Source organism: Geotrypetes seraphini, chromosome 4 (genome assembly GCF_902459505.1).
Source record: "Geotrypetes seraphini chromosome 4, aGeoSer1.1, whole genome shotgun sequence".
NCBI classification, from domain to species: domain Eukaryota; kingdom Metazoa; phylum Chordata; class Amphibia; order Gymnophiona; family Dermophiidae; genus Geotrypetes; species Geotrypetes seraphini.
In genome coordinates this window covers 299,744,122-299,757,639 of record NC_047087.1, presented here as the reverse complement: position 1 = coordinate 299,757,639, position 13,518 = coordinate 299,744,122, and the positions used below count along the sequence as shown (strand labels likewise).

The 13,518-nt window shown below is 44.1% G+C and overlaps 1 protein-coding gene across 3 annotated transcripts in view; it reads right to left on the bottom strand.

Moving 5' to 3' along the window:
* SORCS3 (sortilin related VPS10 domain containing receptor 3) overlaps positions 1–13,518 on the bottom strand; it is a 1,299,528-nt gene that overhangs the window by 785,661 nt on the left and 500,349 nt on the right. Inside the window, exon 1 of one of the 3 annotated variants that reach the window (XM_033941708.1) lies at positions 7,021–7,039. The exons of the other annotated variants lie outside the window; for them this stretch is intronic. The gene's annotated coding sequence lies outside the window, so the exon portion shown is untranslated. Of the gene's footprint in view, positions 1–7,020; positions 7,040–13,518 lie in introns of those variants that run through there. 3 annotated transcript variants of the gene reach the window in all.

Sequence of the window (13,518 nt, the reverse complement as noted above, 5' to 3'; positions counted from 1 at the left end):
TTCTTTTGAACACAAAACAAAGACATCTGCCATATACGTTTCCCAAAGCTAACATATTTTAGTCAATAAATTCCATTTTTTACCTTCGTTGTCTGGAGACTTATTTTTCCATAAAGTTGGTCCCAGTTTCTTTTTTCCGCTTTCCCATCTTCTCTAAATTCTTCTGTTGCTGTCCATTGATTTCCCCTACCATGGTCCAGCATTTATCTCTTTCTCATCTTTCATGCCTGCCCACCAGCCCCATGCCCAACATTTCTCCTTCTATCACCCCTCTCCAACACTATGCCACATCTCTCCCTCCATTCCCTTCACCACTGGCCAATATTCCTCCCTCTTGCATCCCTTTCAATCTGTCCCATTGTTCCCTTGCCACATTTCTCACTCTCATCTTTTTCTTCCCTATCACATTCTGTACCTTCCTCCCTACGAACAAAAATTCTCCTCTTTCTTCCATTTGCCGTGTGTGTGCCGTGAGGGAGGTCTGGTGCCCCAGAGTAAGAGCAGGGGTGCCCACACTTTATGGGCTTGCGAGCTACTTTATAAAGACTAAGTCAAAATGATCTACCAACAATAAAATTAAAAAAAAACACAAAGCACAATGAAAGGCAGAGAAAATGTTAATTATTCATATTCCGGGTTTTTTCAAAGAGGTCACGGCAGATGACTCTATGCAATGTCACCTCGGTAACAAAATACAAAAATAGACAAATACACCCCCTCCCTTTTTACTAAACCACAATAGTAGGTTTTAGCACAGGGAGTTACGCTGAATGCCTCGCGCTGCTCTCAATGCTCATAGGCTTCCTGCGCTAAAAAACAATATTGCGGTTTAGTAAAAGGGAGCCATAGTGCAAAATATAGACAGCAGATATAAATTCTCAAAACAGACACATTTTGATCACTAAATTGAAAATAAAATCATTTTTCCTACCTTTGCTGTTTGGTGATTTCATGAGTCTCTGGTTGCACTTTCTTCTTCTGACTGTGCATCCAATCTTTCTTCCTTTCTTTCAGCCTCCTGTATGTTTCCTCTCCTCCAGACCTCATTCTCTCCCCCAACTTTTTCTTTCTGTCTCCCTGTTCCCCCTTCTTTCTGTCTCCCTGTCTGCCCCTTTCTTTCTTTCTCCGTGCCCTCCCCCAAGCCACTCGGTTTGCTGCCACCGCCATCGGGGAATAGCCCCCAAGCTACTGCTGTCCCAAGCTTTCCCTGCAGAAGCGACGCGCTGACCAGCATTCCGCTCCCTGATGTCAATTCTGACGTAGGAGAGGAAGTTCCGGGCCAACAAGGCATTTCTCCTCATTCCATCCAGCCTGAGCCCCATCTCTCCTTGATCCAGCATTTCCCTTCTGTGTTTGTCAGAATTACCATTCCACCTATTTTCCAGCATCACCCTTCTTTGTGTCCATCTTACCTATATCCCTATCTCACCACTTTTTCAGAATCTTCATTTGTCTCTGTCCTTGTCTTTACCCCATGTTCACCATTTGCCCTTTCAATGTCTTTATCTCCCCCCCCCCACTTTTTCAGCATTACTTCTATGTCTCTATTTCACCTCCTCTTCATGTCCCCTCTGTATCTCTATCCTTATTCAGTAGGTCCTGCTTACTCTTTCTCTTCTTTGTGTCACTATCTCCATTTTCAGCTTTCCCCCCTTTTCCTTTGTTACTGCACCCGGTAGCCAGAATCTTTCCAACCTCCCTCCACTCCGGCCCAGCCCAGTATGAAATATTTCCTTTTGTTTCCCTCCCCTCTCTCTTTCTCTCTCTCTTCTCCTCCCTCACCCACGAGTCCTGCATCTGGCCCTCTCCCTTCTACCTGCACCTGGCAACACCCCCCTGCTCCGCGGCTCTCTTCAGCAACTCATCAGCAGCGGTGATCAAGACAAGCTGCCGACATCGAGGCCTTCCCTCTACGAGTCCCGTCTTTGTGGAAAAAGGAAGTTGAAACAAGCGGGACTCGCAGAGGGTAGGCCCCGACATCAGAAGCTTGTGTCGATCGCTGCTGCTGAGTTGCCGAAGAGAGCCGCGGAGCAGGGGGTGTGGCCGGAAGCAGGTAGAAGGGAGAGGGAGATAGGAAGGCTGTAGAAGCTCCGGAGCATGACACCGACCCCGGCCAGGATGATTTCTTTTTCAGGCGTGCAGCTTACAAGTCCAGCGTCGCGGCGGGAAATAGCCATGCTGAGCAGTGAGCTCAGCACGTACACAGATGAAAGCCTTGCTTGCTGATTGGTCCGGCGGCACGGCGGGGCGGGGCCGCCGGACCAATCAGCAAGCAAGGCTTTCATCTGTGTACGTGCTGAGCTCACTGCTCAGCATGGCTATTTCCTGCCGCGACGCCGGACTTGTAAGCTGCACGCCTGCATCGCCAGAATTTAGGTAGGCTGTTTTCATCCCCGTGGGAGTCCCGTGGGCCAGGGGGCGTCCCCCTGGGAGTCCCGTGGGTCAGGGGGGCATCCCCGTGGGAGTCCCGTGGGCCAGGGGGGCGTCCCCGTGGGAGTCCCGTGGGCCAGGGGGGGAACCCGCGGGATCCCCGCGGGACCCGCGGGATCCCTGCGATCCCCGTTCCCGTGCAGACCTCTATTCTGATGTCACGTCCATGCTCTCTTCTGATGTCACTTTCAGGCTCTTCTGATGTCACGTCCAGGCTCTCTTCTGATGTCACATCCAGGCTCTCTTCTGATGTCACATCCAGGCTCTCTTCTGATGTCACGTCCAGGCTCTCTTCTGATGTCACATCCAGGCTCTCTTCTGATGTCACTTTCAGGCTCTTCTGATGTCACGTCCAGGCTCTCTTCTGATGTCACATCCAGGCTCTCTTCTAATGGCTCTCTTCTGATGTCACGTCCATGCTCTCTTCTGATGTCACTTTCAGGCTCTTCTGATGTCACGTCCAGGCTCTCTTCTGATGTCACATCCAAGCTCTCTTCTGATGTCACTTTCAGGCTCTTCTGATGTCACGTCCAGGCTCTCTTCTGATGTCACATCCAGGCTCTCTTCTGATGTCACATCCAGGCTCTCTTCTGATGTCACTTTCAGGCTCTTCTGATGTCACGTCCAGGCTCTCTTCTAATGGCTCTCTTCTGATGTCACATCCAAGCTCTCTTCTGATGTCACTTTCAGGCTCTTCTGATGTCACGTCTAGGCTCTCTTCTAATGGCTCTCTTCTGATGTCACATCCAGGCTCTCTTCTGATGTCACGTCCAGACTCTCTTCTGATGGCTCTCTTCTGATGTCACTTTCAGGCTCTTCTGATGTCACGTCCAGGCTCTCTTCTGATGTCACATCCAGGCTCTCTTCTGATGTCATGTCCAGGCTCTCTTCTAATGGCTCTCTTCTGATGTCACATCCAGGCTCTCTTCTGATGTCACGTCCATGCTCTCTTCTGATGTCACTTTCAGGCTCTTCTGATGTCACGTCCAGGCTCTCTTCTGATGTCACGTCTGAAAAGGTTCAGATCCCAATACTGCCTCACATATATACTCTGTCATTTCTGGTACCGATGCATCGGGGGAGGGGGCATCTCATTAGAAAGAAAAGAACACACATGCAGTTGCATGACCAATGAAATGTCCTGTTTATTCAGAGTACTGCATACATATTTATAGCATTTTATATGGGCCAGTTTTTTCAGCATATGATCGTTTGTCCTTGGTTAAAGCGTCCTTGGATGTATTAAGTTCCCTTAAAGATGTCTACCAATTTTAAATCTGTGTTATATTTTATTCTTATAAAATATTGTACACCGCCTAGAAGCCTGATTTAGGCGGTGTATGACATTTTTAATAACCTCGACACTTACTATGCCACTGAATTCAGGATATGGCAGGCTAGCGAACAAAGGGCTCGAGACACCCAATTGTTGGCCAAAGTGGTTTATTGCATGCACGTCAGCACAGATTTCTCCATCTGGCTATTTCCACAAATAGCTTTCAGCTCTGCACGTTCCCTGAAAAAAGGCACATAGGTAGGGTTACCAGACGTCTGGATTTCCCCAGACATGTCCAGGGGCCTGGACGGCTTTTCAAAACCAGGCACTTTGTCTGGTTTTTGAAACGCTTCCCCTGAAATTGTGTCGGGCCAGAGGGCATCCACACATACGAGTGCGTGTGATGTCATCACGTCGCCTCCGCACACACGCGGATGATCTCCTGCCCGACCAGAGCCCGGGGCAGGGCTGAGGCGTAAGAGGGCGGGGATGGGCAGGAGGTCATCCGCGTGTGTGCGGAGGCGACGTGATGACATCACACGCACTTGTATGTGTGGATGCCCTCTTGCCCGACACAATTTCAGGGGAAGCGTTTCAAAACCCGGACAAAGTGCCTGGTTTTGAAAAGCCGTCCAGACCCCTGGACATGTCCGGGGAAATCCAGACGTCTGGTAACCCTACCTATGTGCCTATGTGCCCTGGGGGGGCGAGTCTAGGGGAGTCCATATTTTTACAAATGTAAAATCTGGCAACCCTGCACATAGGAATCCATTCCACAAAATGGTGTTCAGTTCTGCACAAAAACTGCTTTCAGTTCTGAGTATTCACTGAAGGAACGCACATTGAAGTCTTTACTGTATTTACCTCAGGGCATGAAGGTAAAAGGCAAGGGAAACCTTTGTTTGCTGAAGTTGTTTATCATGGTGGTCACATCAGGACAGATTTCTCTGCCAGGGTATTCCACAGGCCAGTTTTCATCTTTGCTTATTCAGGGTACAAATGAGCATTGACGCTGTGCCATTGCATTTACATTAGGTCATCAGATTTCATTTGCACAAAACTTGCAGTTTTGGTTATTCCTTGAAGGAATATGCATCAAAGTTGTTTATTGTAATTTACCTCAGGATAACTGGCTGTGAACCAAAGGCCTTGTGGTACCCATATTTTGCAGAAGTCAATACATTTACATCAGGACATTTTCTCTACCAGGGTATTTTCAGATGGGTGTATTCATTGAAGAAATGCACATCGCATTTGTACTGTGCATTCACGTTAGCACATCAGTTTGCATTTGCTTCAAACTGACTTCACTTTTCATTCCAGGATATGCGTAGGAGGAATATGCATCAAAGTTGTTATCGCATTTACCTCAGGACAGCAGGTACTCAGTCAAGGAATCTGCAGAAATATGTTTTCAGTGCCTTGTGATCATCAAAAGAAATGGTAAATTTAACATTTTACCTCCGATAAGTCTTTACTTCTGATTAAATCTTTTTTTCAGTCCCATTGCATTCAGAATACTGGTCCAATCCTTGGTAATTAGCATACTGGACTATTGTAATTCAGTTCATTTGGCAGGCCTTCAGTCACATTTATATAGATTGCCCAAAATCCAGAATGCTGCTGTGCATCTGATTTTTGATTTCAAGAAATCAGATCATGTTACTCCGTATTATAGACGACTCCATTGGTTGCCTTTTGAGGCCAGGGTTTGGTTTAAATTTGGGACTCTTCAAAGCCGTACGTGGTCAGGCGCCCGGATATTTACTAGAGCAATTTACGCTTTTTAAGGTGGACTGTCCACTAAGGATAACTTCATTGTGTTCCCTCCGGCGCGAGGATGTCTTTATAAGAAATTTTTGCATCGAACAATTGCATACCAGGCTGCCAGCTGAGATTCGGAACTGCGTATTTGGTTTGCTTCCTCGATTTCGTGGATGCATTTCTGAAAAATTAATGACGACTTTCCTTCTTGTAAGATTTTTAGGACAGTCAGGAAGATGATATTTCTTTTGTATTTCAATGTGGTGTGCAGTCTCTTGATGATATAAACCGCATCGATCTGGAAGGTACTGCAGTCTAAAAATGTATTTTAATGTAATAAGTAAAATGCTGACTGTTAAGGTTGTATTTGGAATACCTTGTTAAACATACATGCATATACCGGCTAGATACCAGTAGTTGTTTGGTTAGTATACACTCTTTCCTCCATATTCGTGGGTTTAGAACTTGCAAATTTGGTTATTTGTGAATCTCTAAACCACTCCTGCCTCCCACCCGCCTCCCGGACCTCTCCACAACTTACTTTATAATGTGGTGATCTAACAGTGAAGGGGGGCAGTAGTGATATTCCTATGCTCCTGCTTCCGCCTCACTTCACCATTAGACCACCAGGCTTTAAAAAGTAAGGTGTGGCGACCTCAAAGAGTTGGGAAGGGATAGAGGGGTGGTTCAGAGTCGGTTCTAAAGTTATTTGCAAATTTTTCTTATCCAAGCTGAAAAGCCCTGGCGGCTTTAGCCTCTCCTCATAGGGAAGATGTCCCATCCCCTTTATCATTTTTTGTTGCCCTTCTCTGTACCTTTTCTAATTCCACTATATCTTTTTTTGAGATACGGCAAGCAGAATTGCACACAGTATTTGCGGTGTGGTCGTACCATAGAGCGATACAAGGGCATTATAACATTTTCATCCTTGTTCTCCATTCCTTTCCTGATAATTCCTAACATTCTATTTTCTTTCTTAGCCGCCACATTGAGCTGAGGGTTTCAACGTATCCTCAACAATGACCCCAAGATCCTTTTCCTGGGCAGTGACTCCTAACACAAAACCCAGCATCACGTAGCTATAGTTCAGGTTCCTCTTTCCCACATGCATCACATTACACAATATCGGCCATTTTGATGGTTAGCCGTGGTGGCATTCATGTCTTGGTTCCTTTGCCAGACAGGCGTGGCTACAAATCATAGCAGATTATTTCCCCTTTACTGAAGTCTTATGGAGCCTATATGACATGACTCCTAAATGTGAATCAACAGATTAGCAAAATTGTACACCCCAACCTTACAAGTCTATTGAATTTTGATATTCTGCAAAAATAATACATACACTTCTGGATGGCGTATAGTATAAATCCGAGGGATCTTCAAAAGTTTCCGCACTTTATTTTTTATAACGCTATTTTAACCTTGATAGGCGGTATATAAAATCCTAATAAAACTTAAAACTTGAAAAAAAGCAAATTATTTCACTTTCCACATAATCATCCTGTTTTGCGATACATTTTTCCCAGCGTCCTACTAACACGTCCTCTTACCTCTTCTCGTGCGATTATAAAAGAATTCACCGGAGTGCTCATTTTAATGTTGAAGAGCCCATTTGCATGTCAGTGTCGGAGACTGCTAGAAACCTCAATAAAAACAGAGATAAGCCGTGTTGATAATCCACTGCTAAAGTGCGTGCAGGCTAAACTGTTGGAAAACAGTTTAGCGATAGTGTTACACTTTTGAGAATCTGGGCCTTAGTTGCACTCCTGGCAGTGTTCAAGTCCAAGTTAAAAGTCCACTGGGGCCGGGATGGGCAGGTCTGGGGGAGGGGCTAGGGGATATTAACCACGCATTAAGAGGGAAATTCTATAAATGGCGCCTAATCTTGGGTTTAGAAAGCAGGACAACTGCCCAAATGAACTATGCTTTTCTGTGCTCCAGAAAAGTATTGTTCATTTGGGTAGCTGTCCTGCTCTCTATGCTTGTTGAGTCTTTGAGGCTGTTTTTTTATATTGTTATAAATATATGTCACACCCTCAGCAGGAAAGGAAAAGAATAAAACGCACACTAGTTGCTTTATATAATTGCTAGGTTGAAGCGTGTTCCCTCATTCTGCGTGATTATTTATGCCTAAACTCGGGCACCAGTAGGCGCCCTACCGGTGCCTAAGCTAATTAGAAAATGTTGTTTGAAATGGCAAGCAACATTAAATTTAAAGCACCTACTGGTGCCTAAAGAAAAGGCGCCAGAATCACGCCTCTAGACGCGCCTACCAGCGCATGGCTAACATCAAAAGCGGTGTTAAGTACATAAGAATAGCCTTACTGGGTCAGACCAATGGTTCATCAAGCCCAGTAGCCCGTTCTCATGGTGGCCAATCCAGGTCACTAGTATGCCATAATGTTTCCAAAATCATTAAAAATTTGTTATACCGCCTATTCAGAATTCTAGGCGAAATACATCAAATAAAATGGGTATTATATCAAATACAAATATTAGTACAGGACTTCTTGAGACAATCAGGACTACAAATAATTAGAACAGAAATCATCAAGATGAAACAAATGTACTGGAACAGCAGGTAAAGGGCAGGAACTACATTATAAATAGGAAAGAGCCATAGAAGGAAAGCAAACATATACATTAATAAAAGAATAATCGTATGACGTACTTATTAAGACGGTTATAAATCAAAGGCATCCTTAAACAAGAAGGCCTTTAATTTTGATTTGAAATAATTTAGAGATGTTTCTTCCCTTATGTAGGCTCAATTCTTGGCAAAAGATAGGTACTAGAAATGTAAGCCTTCATTGGCATGTGATCGATGACCACTTTTTAGGCAGCCGTTTAAAGAATCTGGGCCTAAGTGCTTATTGCACTTTAGTAAAAGGGCCTCTCTCTATGTGGTGTAAAATTTTGGACTTTTCTTTCAACATTAACCCATCTTCCAGAAAATAAAATCAGAAATATATTGTCTCCAGGATGGAGAAATTATTGAAATCAGTTATATCTCAATCGCAAGAATTTTCCAAAGAAGTTGTAGAAGAAACTGGAGAATGTCGATTCCAATATTAAAATCTTAGATTCACGTATGATTAATATTGAAAAAAAAAGGTCTCTAACCTACATTCTCCATGTCCTCAATGAAGGATTCCCATACTATTCATCTAAACATAAGAACGTAAGAACATAAGAAATGCCTCCGCTGGGTCAGACCCGAGGTCCATCGCGCCCAGCAGTCCGCACACGCGGCGGCCCAACAGGTCCAGGACCTGTGCAGTAAATTTCTATCTATACCCCTCTATCCCCTTTTCCAGCAGGAATTTGTCCAAACCTTTCTTAAACCCCAGTACTGTACTCTGCCCTATAACTTCCTCTGGAATTGTATTCCAGGTGTCCACCACACGTTGTGTAAAGAAGAACTTCCTAGCATTAGTTTTGAATTTGCCTCCTTTCAACTTTTCCGAATGCCCTCTTGTTTTTTTATTTTCTGAAAGTTTGAAGAATCTGTCCCTCTCTACTCTCTCTATGCCCTTCATGATCTTGTAAGTCTCTATCATATCCCCTCTTAATCTTCTCTTTTCTAGGGAAAAGAGTCCCAGTTTTTCCAATCTCTCAGCATATGAAAGGCTTTCCATCCTCTTAATCAGTCGTGTTGCTCTCCTCTGAACTCTCTCGAGCAATGCCATATCATTCTTAAGGTACGGTGACCAATACTGGACGCAGTACTCAAGATGTGGACGCACCATTGCCCGATACAGCGGCAGGATAACTTCTTTCGTTCTGGTTGTAATACCTTTCTTGATTATACCTAGCATTCTATTCGCTCTCTTAGCGGCAGCTGCGCACTGTGCTGTCGGCTTCATTGTCATGTCCACCATAACCCCCAAGTCCCTTTCTTGGGTACTCTCATTCAAAAACATCCCTCCCATCGCATAATTATACCTCGAGTTTTTGCTTCCCACATGCAATACTTTACACTTCCCAACATTGAATTTCATCTGCCATCTCTCTGCCCATTCCCCTAGTTTGTCCAAGTCTCTTTGCAATTCTTCGCAGTCCTCCTTTGTCCGAGCTCTACTAAATAGTTTGGTGTCGTCCGCAAATTTTAATATCTCACACTTCGTCCCTGTTTCTAGATCATTTATGAATATGTTAAAAAGCAGTGGCCCGAGCACCGAGCCCTGCGGAACACCACTCGTGACCTTTCTCCAGTCTGAGTAGTGGCCCTTCACCCCTACCCTCTGTTTCCTACCTTCTAACCAGTTTCTGATCCATCTATGCACGTCTCCGTCCACCCCATGGTTCTTCAGTTTCCGGAGTAGACGTTCATGAGGCATTTTGTCAAAGGCTTTCTGGAAATCTAGGTATATGATGTCTATGGGGTCTCCTCTGTCCATTTGTTTGTTAATTCCTTCGAAGAAGTGCAGTAAGTTAGTCAGGCACGGTCTTCCCCTGCAGAAACCATGTTGGCTGGTTTTCAGAAGTTCGTTTCTTTCAAAATGTTCATCGATGTTTTCTTTTATCAGTGCTTCTGCCATTTTCCCCGGAACCGAGGTCAGACTCACTTGAGTCGATGGAGAATGCTGCAAGGTCTAGAAATCTAAGAATGATAAATTTTCCTAAAACTCACCTAATCTCTCCTGAAATTCTTTTTCGAAAGTATCTCAGGGAGATTTTGGGTATGGAGAATTCAGATATAGTGTCTATCTCTACTCTTTATTATATACCTGTTAAACAAAAAATTTCAATCCTTCAAGGAGTGGACCAGTTGGAGTCTACTGATATAGACTTGACATGGTTTCTTGAGGACTCTCCAAATTTAAGACAGTCTAGAACCACTCTTCTGGTAACTTCTTTGAATGAGAGTAATAAGTCACTAATTATGAAACTTTATTTTAAAAATAAAAAATGCTCTGTTTGTGGTGCTAAGATACAGATATTCCTTGACATGGCGAGATCAACCCAACTAAGAAGGAAGGGCTTTTAGCACTAAAGCCTCGAGTTGTGGAATCTGGAACCACATTTTTCTTGAAGTTCCCCTTTAAATTTCTGGTAACTTTTCAAAGTAAAGATTATGGGCTCCTTTTACTAAGGTGCACTAGCGTTTTTAGCACACGCAGGATATTACCGCACGCCACGCGGCTAGAACTAACGCCAGCTCGATGCTGGCATTAGCGTCTAGCATGCGGGGCAATGTAGCGTGCACTATTCCGTGCGTTAATGCCTAACGCAGCTTCGTAAAAGGAGCCCTATATTTTTAGGATCCTACTCAGTTAATACAATTTCTTGATCAAAAATGATGTTTTTAATTTTCAGGTTTAAGTTAGCTGATTTCTAATGAGGAGTATATAATTGAAAATGGTGCCTGTAGAAGTTAAGGAAAGAAGATATCTTTCTTTTTTTGTTCTTTTTTAAAATATATTTCTTGCATTATAATTGCACTCCTCTACTTTTAATGTGGGCATGATTGAATTTCCCGTTTTTATTGATCTAATTAGATTGTAATTTTACCTTTTGATTTCCAAATCTTGTATATGTTTCTTGTGTGAACATTTATTGAAAATGCTATATAAAAAAAAGAAAAGAAATATATTGTCTCCAGAGGTTTTCAATATTTTATGGTGCTCTCCAATATAAATATCATGGATTACAAGCTCTTATTCAAATAAATTTGAAATCTATTTCCTTTTAAGTTTCCAAAGCTATCTGACATTCAGAGAACAAGGCCGAAATACATTTTTCATAGTTTTCCTCAAATGCCTTTCAAGCTGCACTGTAAATGCACTTCAAGGTCATTCAAGGGCAAATTCAATAAGGATCAACAGTGGCAGAAAGCATAAGGTTCTAGTAAAGTACATGCAGAGCTTTCTATAAAATATGGGGGAAATGAGAATGCCCCGACATGGACGTGCTATTTCCAACATTCCAACCCTACACTCTTCACATGATCAAGAAATTTCCATTCTTTGTTTAAAATGCATTTGCGCTGGGTTTTACTAAACGGCGCTAGAGGTTTTTTAGCATGGACCGGTGAAATAAATGCTCCGATGTTCATACGAATTCTATGAGCATTGAAGCATTTACCTCACTGGCCCATGCTAAAAACCTCTAGTGCCATTTAATAAGAGGAGCCCTTAATTATTCTGCACGCACAACTTTTATTATGAAACAAGTCCTAACATAAGAACATAAGAAGTTGCCTCCGCTGAGGCAGACCATAGGTCCATCCTGCCCAGCGGTCCGCTCCCGAGGCGGCCCATCAGGCCCATTGCCTGAGTAGTGGTCTATACCTATCTATACCCTTCAATCCCTTTTTCTTCTAGGAATCTATCCAAACCTTCTTTGAAACCATTTAATGTTTTGTTGTCTACCACAGCCTCTGGAAGCGCGTTCCATGTATCCACCACCCTCTGAGTGAAAAAGAACTTCCTAGCGTTTGTTCTAAACCTGTCACCTTTCAATTTCTCCGAGTGCTCCCTTGTACTTGTGGTGCCCCTTAATTTGAAAAATCTGTCCCTGTCTACTTTTTCTATGCCCTTCAGGATCTTGAAGGTTTCTATCATGTCTCCTCTAAGTCTCCGCTTTTCTAGTGAGAAAAGTCCCAACTGCTTCAATCTGTCGGTATATGGGAGATTTTCCATTCCCTTTATCAGTTTAGTTGCTCTTCTCTGTACTCCCTCAAGTACTGCCATGTCCTTCTTGAGGTACGGCGACCAGTACTGGACACAGTACTCCAGATGCGGCCGCACCATTGCACGATACAGCGGCATGATGACTTCCTTCGTCCTGGTCGTAATACCCTTCTTAATGATACCCAACATTCTGTTTGCTTTCTTTGAGGCTGTGGCGCACTGCGCCGATGCCTTCAGTGTTGCGTCTACCATCACTCCCAGGTCTCTCTCCAGGTTACTGACCCCTAGCGGTGTTCCCCCCATTCTGTATGTGAACATCGGGTTCTTTTTCCCCACGTGCATGACCTTGCATTTCCCTATGTTGAAGCTCATTTGCCATTTTTCGGCCCACTTTTCCAGCTGCGTTAGATCCTTTTGGAGATCTTCGCAGTCTTCCCTGGTTTGAGCCCTGCTGTATAGTTTGGTGTCAAATTTAATGACCTCACACTTGGTTCCCGCCTCTAGGTCGTTTATGTAAATATTGAACAGGAGCGGTCCTAGCACCGACCCCTGTGGAACTCCGCTCGTGACCCCTTTCCAGCCTGAGTAATGGCCCTTTACTCCAACCCTCTGCTTCCTGTTTGCCAGCCAGTTTCTGATCCATCGGTGGACCTCCCCTTGCACCCCGTGGTTCCATATCTTCTTAAGCAGTCTCTCGTGTGGTACCTTGTCGAAGGCTTTTTGGAAGTCAAGGTAAATGATGTCTATAGATTCCCCTTTATCCACCTGGTTGTTCACCCCCTCAAAGAAGTACAATAAGTTGGTGAGGCATGACCTGCCCTTGCAGAAGCCATGTTGACTCGGTTTTAGCTGCCCATTTTTTTCGGTGTGTTCACAGATGCTGTCTTTAATTAGTGCCTCCATCATCTTTCCCGGGACTGAGGTCAGGCTCACCGGCCTGTAGTTTCCTGGGTCGCCCCTTGAGCCCTTCTTGAAGATGGGCGTAACATTTGCTATTTTCCAATCCTCCGGGATCTCTCCAGTTTTTAAGGATAGGCTGTATATCTGTCGAAGTGGCTCCGCTATTTCGTTTTTTAGTTCCTTGAGTACCCTTGGGTGAATGCCGTCCGGACCTGGCGATTTGTCACTCTTTAGTCTGTCTATCTGCCTGAGTACATCTTCTTGGCTTACCTCTAAATTGACCAGTTTATCATCTTGGTCTCCTATTGCGATCTCCTCGGGTTCCGGAATGTTGGTTGTATTCTCCACCGTGAAGACTGACGTGAAGAACTCATTTAACCTGTCAGCTATCTCTTTCTCTTCTTTTACTACTCCCTTTCTATCTCCATCATCCAATGGTCCCACTTCTTCTCTTGCCGGTTGCTTCCCCTTGACGTATCTGAATAACGACTTGAAGTTTGTTGCTTCCTCTGC